Source organism: Electrona antarctica (assembly GCF_951216825.1).
Source record: "Electrona antarctica genome assembly, chromosome: 19".
In the NCBI taxonomy this organism is placed as follows: Eukaryota; Metazoa; Chordata; class Actinopteri; order Myctophiformes; family Myctophidae; genus Electrona; species Electrona antarctica.
In genome coordinates this window covers 3,680,426-3,693,017 of record NC_136800.1, presented here as the reverse complement: position 1 = coordinate 3,693,017, position 12,592 = coordinate 3,680,426, and the positions used below count along the sequence as shown (strand labels likewise).

General features: G+C 41.1%; 1 pseudogene across 1 annotated transcript; it reads right to left on the bottom strand.

The window, feature by feature from the left end:
- Positions 1–1,309: 1,309 nt before the first annotated feature.
- On the bottom strand, positions 1,310–10,594 carry LOC306943789 (heat shock 70 kDa protein 12A-like; annotated as a pseudogene). The gene is made up of 5 exons: positions 10,325–10,594; positions 9,960–10,184; positions 2,794–2,969; positions 1,762–2,463; positions 1,310–1,323 (listed from the first exon to the last, which is right to left on the bottom strand). The product of its transcript is annotated as a heat shock 70 kDa protein 12A-like (transcript).
- Positions 10,595–12,592: the final 1,998 nt, after the last annotated feature.

Here is a 12,592-nt window from a genome sequence, read left to right as displayed (position 1 = left end):
GTATAATGGGGAAATGGTGATTTTGGCCTCGAACGTTTGTGGGAGAGACCTGTTTTACAAAAAATGACGAAGATCCCAAATGCATCCTTCCGATCTATACCCCAAATTTTAATCATATTGGGGGGCCTCTGAACAACGAAAAGCCAAAGGCCATTTCACTTTCACTGATAGGAGCACCACAAATGCTAGAAAAGGAACTGTTTGTTGCAGAAATTTGATTTGATAATTTGATACAAAGGGTAAACGTCATCAAGTCTTGATACTCCTTACGTTTGCTTATAACTGTCTTCAAAATTATATCTGTGGGGCCGATGTCTTACAAAAAAAAGCCATAAACCATGTTGTCATACTCCAATTGAACTTTATAGGACAATATACAGTGCAAATGGGCTTAAATTGATGCCAATATAAGTGCACCTCCAAAAGCACTTTCACTTCACATGTAATAGCGGCACCACAAACATGAAAAATGAGTCTATAGAAAGAGAGGTCAACCAATATTGTGGATTTTATTACACCACCTAGCTCTGGTGCCTTTGCTGCCGCATTAAGGCTCTGCCACTCTTTGCTTCTATCCCTCGCATGAAATGCAGACCAGCCTCTCCTCTGTAGCGGAAATATTAACAACGTTTTACCATACTCACCAATACAAAGGCGGCTTGCTTGTGTAATTAGAAAGCCTACTTTCCTTAGTGGATGCACTTTGAGGCTGAGTGGTCATTGTTTATAGATGAATTTATTTATCTGGCATTTATCTAGCTGGCAATGATTCTTGAAACGTGCCATTTTATTCTTTACCACTTTAACAAGTAAAGTCAAATATAACGTTGACCATTTTGGGGAACACAACGTATGTGTTGATATTGTCGTAACTTAGAAAAGAACATAATCACACTCTCAATTCTCACAATTCTCATTTTTTATATGATTATTATGGATTGTTTCCTCTTGCTAGAGTTGTAAATTAACACTTATGAAAGATGGCAAAGTGCCATGCCAAAACAACGTTTTTATTACAAATACGTATTGGCCCAAAGTATTGTACTAACAATTCACATTGTGGTGGTAATATTTGTTAGATTGACTGATTGACTGATTGCTTGATTGAATACTTTATTAACAGTTTGCAGAAAGCACAGGAAAGTACAGTTCAAGACTAAATCTGCTACAGTATCTATAACTCAAGATATCCATGGCTTGTTTCCATTGAGGTCCTTCATATTCAATTCCTATTACCATTTAGAGTTACATGAAATTCACTCATAGAAACAGCGACTCATTTTCAAAGCCAACCACATGTATTCATGTGTCAGTTACAGAAGGCTACAAGTCAAATACAAAAAAGATAAAGAGATAAAAGAAAATTCTACATCATTTTACATACTTTTTCTTTGCACTCTGCATTTATCCTGTCAGGTTTTATGCCAATTACATTGCCCAAAAAGTCCATTTTGACTGAGTTTGTTATCATGGAATCCACATCAGTACCTGTGGCAGTAGCTGTTATTTCTGTGAAGCCAAATTTGACTTGAAGCTTGAATCTACGATCCAGCCCACGTTTAGTATTTGGCATCTCAACGTCAAATGAGTTAAGTTTTTCTATTCCCCACTCATCTACATATAGCGGATTTGTCCTTTCTGTGCGGTAAAACCTGATACACACTTCTGTCTGGTCTGGTCTGTCTGGTCTAATGACGAGGTCTCTGGTTTCGTCCCAACGCACATCTTCATTTCTTGTCACCAGTGTTTTGAAAAGATTACGACAGCGGTCACCCTCCTCAGTTGTGAACTTCTTCTCAGCCTTATGCTTTTTCGCATCAAACGGTCCTGAGAGACCAATGCCATAAGTAAAAACACTTTTTCGTGATGCCACTACCGCAGGGTTTCTTCCAAACATGACAGCTCCCTTCAAAATTGCCTGCTGGGCCAACGCAGGGCACAGTACTTTGCACCGAGCACCAAACTCCTTGGTAATGTGTTTGCGTAGAATCTCACTTAAGGCATAACCTCCCACTAACAGAAGGTAGTCAATGCTGAGATCCTTTTTAAAGATTTCTTTCAGACTTTTAGTGATGCCACTCAGGCTTTCATCAAAAAAAGATCTCATCTTTGCTCTTGAGAGTTGGATCGACCCTTCGTCCCAGCTGACACCTTGCACATTCTTGAAGTAATTCTCTATTGGTTGCTGTTTCTGAGCCAACATATATAAGTTCATAGGACAGGAGATCTCTGCATCCTCATCCACACTCTTAAGGACAATGAAGTTATACATCAGCTTTTGAAGGTCACTGGGATACCTTCTTTCAAAGTCATTCCAGACATTTTCAGAGAATATTTCTTTCAGGCAACTTTTAAAGTTTTTGGTAACCTGCTCCCCTCCCATATCATTACCAGAGGCCTTGTCCAGCTCTTTCAGGGCTCCTCCAGCCAATACTTCATGCACCGTGATGTCAACGGTACCGCCTGTAACACAACAATGTTAGGCTTTAAAATATGAACGTTTCATATGGATAAAAAGTGGACACCAGAGAAAGAATGTAGTGAAGTTGCATACATTTAAAGATAAGGATTTTTGCCGTATATTTTAACTGTAAATAAAACTAATGTATGTACAGATGAGTATTAATTTGTCTCACACACACACACACACACACACACACACACACACACACACACACACACACACACACACACACACACACACACACACACACACACACACACACACACACACACACACACACACACACACACACACACACACACACACTATAATATCACAGCACAACATACCGCCACAATCAGCAACAATGTATTTTGTTCCAGGTTTTTGTAGGGTGTAGTTAGCATTTGGTGAGTTCCCATCAACAAAACCATTTGAGTGCAGCTGTTTACACCAGATGGAGGCTGCTTCTGGCTCCAATGCGATGAACAATGTTGTCCATTTGGCTTTCTCTCACAATGCCAGCCTGGAAAGAAAGAAAGAAAGAAAGAAAGAAAGAAAGAAAGAAAGAAAGAAAGAAAATTGAGTTTAAGTTAATTCATTACAGATTAATTACAAAACCAATAGATCTCTATATCCAACTCCTTAAGGTTCTTCCACGAGAGAGAGCCCCAAACCCTGAACCCAGGCCACACCAACCAGCAAAAGGATACAATAATGATACTATGACAATACTACCACAATAATCACAATATAACCAGTAAGACGCCAAAGGGCGAGGTTGCATGCACTGGCCATATGGAGTGTGTCTTGAGTGTGCAAGGTTTGATGAGGTCAGATCAACGTATGGAATGTCGGAACAGGTCAGCTCCATATATGGAGATCTAAGGGTGGCAGCGGTGGCAGTGTCTTGAGTGTACAGGGTTTGATGAGGGCCCAGGTAGGGATGGGCCATATATGGGCTTAATTTTGACAGCAGGTCGCATATAGTATGATATGATCTCTGATTTACTATCATCCCTGATGATGTCATAGTGATGTCACGAGACCTATGTCATAGTGATGTCACAAGACCTGGGCACAATATATGGGGCTTTCCCCATGTATGGGGATTTTGAGTGACAAAAATGTATGGGGATTTTGAGTAACAAAAAACACAAGGTTTCATAGTTAACTAAATCAAACAAAGACAAAGTTAACAAAATAAATAAAGAAAGAAAATAATCGTCATACAGTACAGGACCTAATATGATATAAAATGTGGTTCCAACTGTCTACTCACTGACTGTATTGTATTGTATTGTACTAGAATTTCGCGGGCCTTCGGCCCGCTCATCCTAACGCCATGCGATGCGTCGCAAATGGGAAGAAGGCAATGGCAACCCATGATGTTTTCATTTATGCATTTGCTTGGAAAGCGCAAAGTTGCCAAGCTGGCTGAGTGGCCCTGTTTGGTTTTGTGTATGTGCGTATGAAAGCGAGCATGGCAAGGCGCAGGAACAGTATACTGTACTGTACTGTAAGTCTTTGTACTGTACTGTACTCATGTGTACTGTACTGTACTGTTCTCTGTACTGTTGTATTAGTGTTATTTTGTATTATTATTATTATTACATGGATTAATATTCTGATGTACTGTACTGTACTGTTCTCTGTACTGTTGATATTATAGTTAGTAGTGTTGTGTTATTATTTATTATTATTATTATTATTATTATTACATGGATTAATATTCTGATGTGAGCTTTCTTTCTGTACTGTACTGTACTCATGTGTACTGTAGTGTTCGCTGTATTGTTGATATTATTGTTGTTATTAGTGTAGTGTTGTTATTTATTATTATTATTATGATTGAAAGAGAGCATGGCAAGGCGCAGAAACAGTATACTGTACTGTACTGTACTCATGTGTACTGTACTGTTCTCTGTACTGTTATTAGTGTTGTGTTCTTATTTATTGTTATTATTATTATTACATGGATTAATATTCTGATGTACTGTACTGTACTCTGTACTGTTGATATTATAGTTATTAGTGTTGTGTTATTATTTTTTATTATTATTATTATTACATGGATTAATATTCTGATGTGAGCTTTCTTTCTGTACTGTACTCATGTGTACTGTACTGTTCTGTACTGTTGTTATGATTAGTGTAGTGTTGTAATTTTGTATTATTATTATTATTATTATTAGCGTTTTGTGGCGTGTGTGTGTGTGCCATTTCAGCTGCATCGCGAGGCGTTCCAAAATCCCCCCCCCGCGCACGCACGCACGCACACACCACACACACACGTGTCTGCAGTGACACTGCGTTGTACACAGCTGTTCTATTTCATCCTTACTGACTGCCAGAGGCAGTGCTTAACACTGGACGCCAATCATCCAGTGTTAAGCAGTCATCCAGGATTCATAGAACCATAGTTACAGACGTGACTTACGTTTTGTGTTGCAGCGCGTTGTTGCAGCGTGTGCGTGTAGTGTTGTTGTTGTTATCCATATATGCGCCTCGGTTCGTCCCGATTGTACCACGCCAGGTGTCGACGCGGTCGTGTTTGCATGATTGTAACTGTGTATGTAATCGCGGCGCTCTCCATCCAAGTTAGAATCAGTGTAGAACCTGTGTTGTTGTTGTGGTGTATTTTCACACCCTAAAACTCACTAAACCGTAGTAAACTCTAGAGAGATGAACTAGGCTAACGCAAACTGTAGAGTAGTGAAAAACCTCGTCAAAAAGCATCGGATCGGAGAAAGAACAGGCAGAGAGGTGAACTGGAATCCCATCGGAGTAGTATTTATTGCAGGAGTACAAGTACAGAGAGAATAGCTTCGCCTTTAGACCCTGAGCCTGTAGCTCAGGGCCCCATATGACTGACCGTAGCCAGCCCAGACTAGATGATTTTCACATTGACAACATGACATGATATAGTACAGAATTGAATTCAGAGGTGGAGTCAAAATTAACATACAGATCAACAAATGGCATTTTGGTTAGCAGATGGCTGTCCCCCTGTGTGTTTTGATTCACACCTGTGACCAAGCTCCAAGCAGTATAACAAAGCTTTAGCCACAGGGTACTTCATGAGAACCTCTGAGGTGTTTGCTCTCAGACCCAAGCACTTCTGACCAGACAGTATGACTCCACTTAACCTGCATCAAATTCGCACAGAGACCCAAATAAACAGTGACCTATTAATGTATAGTGTAGTTATTGACAGAATATTGCATTATGGCGTATGGACTATATTTTACGATTCCACACTCCCCCCTTATGACAATCACAAGATTGGCATACAAAAAAAATACATATAGTCCATATTCAACTGTAGTACACCCCCCTTTTGACTCCATCACAGCCTACCAAACATCAGGACAAACAACAACAAATGACAACATTACACAAAGTTCCCAAAATGATTACAACTGGTTCAAATTACATGTTTACGTTCTTCTAAATGATTCTTCTCCTACATAACCACAACCCTGTCTGTAACTTCAAATCACTTTTTTTAAAACGAATTTCACATAACCTTATCGATCAATGATAGAAATGAAACTTTAAACATATACTGACATTAAATCACCACAACACTTTCGTCTTAACCCCATTGTTTCACTTTGAAACTCCCACTTTGTTGGAATAATTATTGGCCTTCAATCTTAATAACTAAACACCCAGTTTAATATGATATTAAGAGTAAAACATAGTCATAACCTTCATTTTCAAATAAGTTTTTCCGACATGTTTGATAAATTCATTTATATTTTGAAACTTCTCCTTCAAAGGCTTGGTGAGCGCGATGCGGGGAAGGGAGTGGGGCAAAATAAGATCCGATGCCAATAGATCCTAGCCAGAGGCCACCTCCTGCTTCAGACTAACAAGTCACAGTTCAACTTACCCAGGGTACTATCGGGTTACGTTACTTATCCTGACCCTAACTTTTCAAGTAACTACTTGATGAACGCTAACTCCCTCACGTTTAAAGGCCAAAGTTCTCTCAATAATAACAAAAGAAATCTTTGCACGTCGTGGCACCCTAACTGCCTCTAGTTGACATTATCGTAAACTAAATTTCACACGAGAAAAGAATAATCAGCTCTACTAATTCTAAGACGATTTTATACTGAAGCGTATGAGAGTGGCAAACGGGATCTCGGCCGTCTGACACAGAGCATCAATTAATCTCAATAAAGCTAAAATTATTTAAACATTCTCCAAATTACCCCATAGACTCTATTTCTTGAATCAACTTTTTAACTAATTTAACTTCGACAAAACACGAACATCAGCATATGCCTATATATACGCTGAATAGACTCACATTTAGACACACTTTTTGAATACAGATAAAGACTATTGAATCTCTCCATCCGTTATTAATAAACTTCTTATAATGTCGCATTTTTCATTGTCCTCACCTCATGTGTTTTACAGCCATGCGATCGAGTCAAACAGAAGCTGCATGAAAGTTGCCAACTTCTCTCGCACCGCCGTCGCCCTGCTTCCATTGTCCCATCCAACACAGCACCATACTCCCCCCTCCAGACATTATATGAATATGAAATATCACATAAATGACTGGAAAGAAAAACATGAACGCATGTGTAGCTACAGGCCCCATCGAAACAAAGAAACGCCGCAAAACGAGCTTGCAGATCCGCTGTTTCTGAAGAATGAAATGAACCCGTGGTCGCCGTTCGTCCTCGACCACCCCCGCTGATGAAATGAAACATGCGCTGATCCGTGCGCTCTCCTCTCCCGGAGCACGCCGTGACGAACTCCCTCTCGGTCCGCTGCTCGGTGAAGGCCGCGAAGAGACTCCCCCCTGGACCCCGGTCGGGTCCGCCGCCCTCCGCCGATGTGAAGAGACGCAGATCCCCGTCGACGCGCTGTAGAGGGCTGCTCCACTCCTGTCCGTCGCCGAGTCCAGGCCGCTGTCCACATCGGAGCTCCGGAGCGCACCGCTTGCGCCATCGTCTCCATCGTCGCCGAAGAGAAGACCACTTCTTCCCGCTGTAGACGAACGCCGCTTCGCCAAAAAATAACCTCCAACAGCCAAAATTAGACTGAAATATCAAAAAGCCCCCGCCGGCCCTCTGCTGCCTGGCGCTGGAAGCACCAAAGACACCGGGTTTCAGGGCAACATCTATGTCGTATCTTGTGGCTAGGAAAATCAACTCCCCAACCAACAGGACCGGGTTTCCAAGGCATCCATCTATGTGTCTCCTTTCGCCTGACGCAAAAAATGCATCAACACGACCGGGTCGGCACCATCTATGTGGTGTATTTTCACACCCTAAAACTCACTAAACCGTAGTAAACTCTAGAGAGATGAACTAGGCTAACGCAAACTGTAGAGTAGTGAAAAACCTCGTCAAAAAGCATCGGATCGGAGAAAGAACAGGCAGAGAGGTGAACTGGAATCCCATCGGAGTAGTATTTATTGCAGGAGTACAAGTACAGAGAGAATAGCTTCGCCTTTAGACCCTGAGCCTGTAGCTCAGGGCCCCATATGACTGACCGTAGCCAGCCCAGACTAGATGATTTTCACATTGACAACATGACATGATATAGTACAGAATTGAATTCAGAGGTGGAGTCAAAATTAACATACAGATCAACAAATGGCATTTTGGTTAGCAGATGGCTGTCCCCCTGTGTGTTTTGATTCACACCTGTGACCAAGCTCCAAGCAGTATAACAAAGCTTTAGCCACAGGGTACTTCATGAGAACCTCTGAGGTGTTTGCTCTCAGACCCAAGCACTTCTGACCAGACAGTATGACTCCACTTAACCTGCATCAAATTCGCACAGAGACCCAAATAAACAGTGACCTATTAATGTATAGTGTAGTTATTGACAGAATATTGCATTATGGCGTATGGACTATATTTTACGATTCCACATTGTTCTTCTTCTTCTTCTACTTTTGGTTTCCGGCAGGCTGTACACTGTGTGTGTGTGTGTGTGTGTGCGCGCGCGCACGTGTGTGTGCGTGTGTGTGTGTGTGTGTGTGTGTGTGTGTGTGTGTACCGTGATAACTTCCGGTAGTGTTTCCGGAAGTGTGAAAGGTAACACGAAACACACGTGGGTCACGTGGTGGGGTTTTGAGCCATTGGGAAGGGGTGATGTAGTGTTGCCAGGTCCACGTATTGTAAGCGAGTGGTAGTGTGTGAAAGTATAGGCTGTAGGCTGTAGGAAGTCAGGGTTTGCGGCCTTGTTTACATAGACGTGGCAACAATGTTTGACAATGTTGGCGGCGCAGCCAATGAAAAGAGTGGAATCACGGGATGCAGTGTTGCCAGGTCTGCGAATTGTAAGCGAGTTGTAAGTAGCGTGTTGAATGGCATTTGTTCTGGGCTTGTTTTCATAGACCTGGCAACATGTGAGTGTGTGCGTGCAAGGGTGTGGGTGCTTGGGGAGATATTGTTTGTTGTGAAGAGATACAATGGCGGCGTGGGTGTGGAAGGGAGGCAACGTTGGTGTCAGTGCAATGAGTAATGTTCCGCGGGTGGTGTTGAGGGGCGGCGTTCGGCGCGATATGAGGAGATAGCGGCCGAACGACGCGGAGGGTAAGTGTGTGACGTCACTGCCGTGTGAGTGTAGTGTGTTGCAGTGTGTCAGTGACGTGTCGGTGATGTATGCAGTGTGTGACTTTGGGTCCCTTTTCCTGGGTTGGGTACAACTTCTCACTTGTATATATAGATGGTATGCTGATTTAATATCGCTATAGAAAGTTAGAAATTAAAACAACATCAAGTAGGTTAATTTAAACTGTTTCCATTGGTTAAAAAGGGAGATCATGTGGAGGTTGCCAACATATTTTTGCAGCTGTACTTCCTACCAACCAGAAACTTAAAGTTACTGAATCATCGTCATTAAGAAGCATCAATTTTGGACAACAGGGGATATGAGTTTGTAAAACTTAATAAATAATATTGGTAACCTGTGTCGAAAAGGATTAACTGTAGTATATTCCCACATCTGCAGGTATGCATAAAAGTACCAGTTACATTTAATGAACAAAGTAAAAACTATTTTCATTTCATAATGTTTCTGGGGAGTTAGGTATGAAGTCAAAATAAATCAGCTGATGTTTTGGGTTTCCAGATGCCATAATGATTTTTCCAGTTAATAATAATTTGGATCATCATCATCTATGTACAGTTGGGTGCCACCGATATTGTCCCTTATCATTTGACCCATTTAGGCCTGACCTCAAAATTTAAAAAAAATCCTTCTAAATCCTCTAGTTTTCTGAAATAAATATTTTCACGATTTAAAAAAAATAGCAGACCTACAAGCTCGTAGCGCGCCACTCGGTGGCGCGCTATGAGCTTGTAGATCTGCTATTTTTCAATAGCTAAATTATAACATAATGTTTAAAACACCAAAAGGGGTTCCCGCCCAAAATGGGTTAACTGTCCTTTTGCGCAGATCACGCAAACCTCAGCAAAAAGAAAAGGACAATATCGATGGCCTCCAACTGTAATAACTTTGATCAACATGGAATTACCTCAGTTGCTGCTTTTCTCATGAACTGTTTTGCGGAAGCATCCCAAATAGCAGGAACAGCCAGAACCCAGGTGAAGTCAGAAGCAGTGAAGGTTTGTTCAAATGTGTGTCCATTAATGTGGTTCAGTGCATGGTCCTTCAGGTAGCGTAGACTTTCTGTGAAGACTTTCAGGGCTCTCATTCTTTTGCCATTTACGGCTGTAATCATTAACTCCTCGCTGAGTTCCTGTTGATTTTTTTTAAATGCATGTTGTTGATAAATACATGTATACAGATGTATATACAATTATACACACACACACTGTATAATATTTGAACACATTTCTATGCTAAATTAATTGCAAATCAACAATATCATAGACTTACTTTTCCGTAGAGTTCCATCTTAAAGTTTTCAAAGAGAAGTGTTTTCTTTGCTTTTGCATTCCCCCCTCTAATGTATTCCCTTTTAGCTTCATAACCAAACTTGATGAATTGCTCATTTTCATCAAATAGAACACATGTAGGCGTCTTTGAGGTTGTCAGCCCCTCTCCTTGTCCCCATTGTGGAAGCATGGGATCATTGCCGCTGATAGCAAAGGCGTACCCACTGTAAGCAGTACCAAAGTCTACTGCTACTATAAATGCATCACCCATATTATAAATCTGAGTAAAGCTAGCCCAAGACAACACGGCTGAACACACCAAATACTGTCCCAGTTTTTATAGCACGAGCATCCTTCAGTATGTCACTAAGCCCCACCCTTTGGTATTAAGTTGCAACCGGAACAGTTCATTGGTGCAGCCAGGTGATGGGGGTGTAGGCTACCTGATACAAATCTTTGAAAGGGATGTTGGTCATAAAGAAGAATATCCTATGTATAAGAATAAGAAATATGGTAATATGTCACTGATTTTATCACTATACTCAGACTTGTTCTTTAGACTCAAATTGGACTTGAGTCACACATTTGATGACTTTAAATATTGTCATTAAATGTCCCCCCACAATTCAGTGTGGCTATACCCCTGTTACCTATACGCAATATTGTCCGCTCTCGTTGATTGAATACTTCATTAACAAGATTGTTAACAGTAGGCCTACATGTAGTACAGTCAAATGTTATACCATAAGGATACCACAAAAAGCACTGGGGGGGTTGTTTTCATTTTGGTCCAGGTGCTCAATTAATCAGTAAGACATACAGTAGCCTACAATACACACCCATGCCATTTCCTGCTGGGTTGGGTGCTGGATAAAAAATCTAAACTTCAACAGTAGAAAATATAATAAAATCTGCACACCAGTATGATGCTCCCAATGTGGAAACAATAATTGTGGAAATGTATGTTTAGTTCTGATACTAAAGGCCTATTCATTCATACTCCAGTTTTAGGTGGTTAGTAAAAACAGAGCGATGTGTTTGGGTGAGCGGTGATTCGCTGGTACCACAGCGTGACGTCATGTTGTAGTTTTTGGTGCTCACCTTAAGACTGGAGACTGACATTTACTTAGAAGTATTATCCAAATTCTTCTGATTTGATTTGCCACTGGAGTCCATATTTGTCTTTGGCCCTGGTGGGTCCCTGGGGGCATTAAAAGTAAAAACCTGAACAAATAAAACTAACACACTCCAGTAGGTTCCTTGGCTTGAACCTACCTGTGAACTATACCAGGGACAAGGGACTTGACTTTCCCCCCTTTGCTCCGTCTACCTCATGGACCCACATGTAGATTCTACCAGTCCAGTGTCAGTCTACTCTAACTTAAGTGTTTTGCAAGTTAATCCCATGTACAATGCACTGACTTTGACCTATTTGTGTGTTTTAGTATTTTTAATTCTAGCACCTTAACTATAACATCCATAAGTATATATAATACGTACGCTGCAGCCTGCTATGCTCATGCACATTTATACATTATGTCAGGTTTATGTGTAAATATGTAGATTTTTGTCTTTTTCTTTGTCATTTCCCCCTTAACCCCACCCGTTTATTTTTCTGTGGAAAAACAATACGATGGGAACTATGCACAAAAACTAATCCCACTCTTTTACTTTGTAAATCTGTGATGTGACAATAAAGCTGATTCTGATTCTTAGATTCTGAAGTGAGCATTAACACGTACAAAGTGCAGGAGTAAATGTCACTAACCCTAGTCAACAACAACAGGGTAAATGGTCACATAAGTAGAGTCCAAAAAGTGATACAAGGAGAAAGGAGTGCAAGGGGGTGAGGTGGAGTCTGAAGAGGTGAGTTTTCAGACTGTGGTGGTCTGTAGTCCTTACTGAGAGGTGAGGTCAGAGGTCATTCCCCAACTAGGAGGCCATTATGCTGCAGGAACCAAAGTGAAACCTGCAAACTACCATGTTAAGACAGACGTAAAGGCAACACAGAGTAGGAGTGCAAGAACAGAGAGGAGACCGCTAGGCCCGAGGCTGAGGTGTTTCAGTGGTAACTGAAACACTGTATTGCATTTTCATATTGCAATACATTATAGGCATACAACTCTGACATACAGCTCTGAAGTCATCTGAGGAATTCATACGTCACATGAGTGCCTGTTGATTAAGTCAGATGAGAAGCTGATGAGACAGTTACCATTGTCTTAGAACAGTGGTAACCAACCTTTTCAAGCCCAAGAGCCCATTTTAT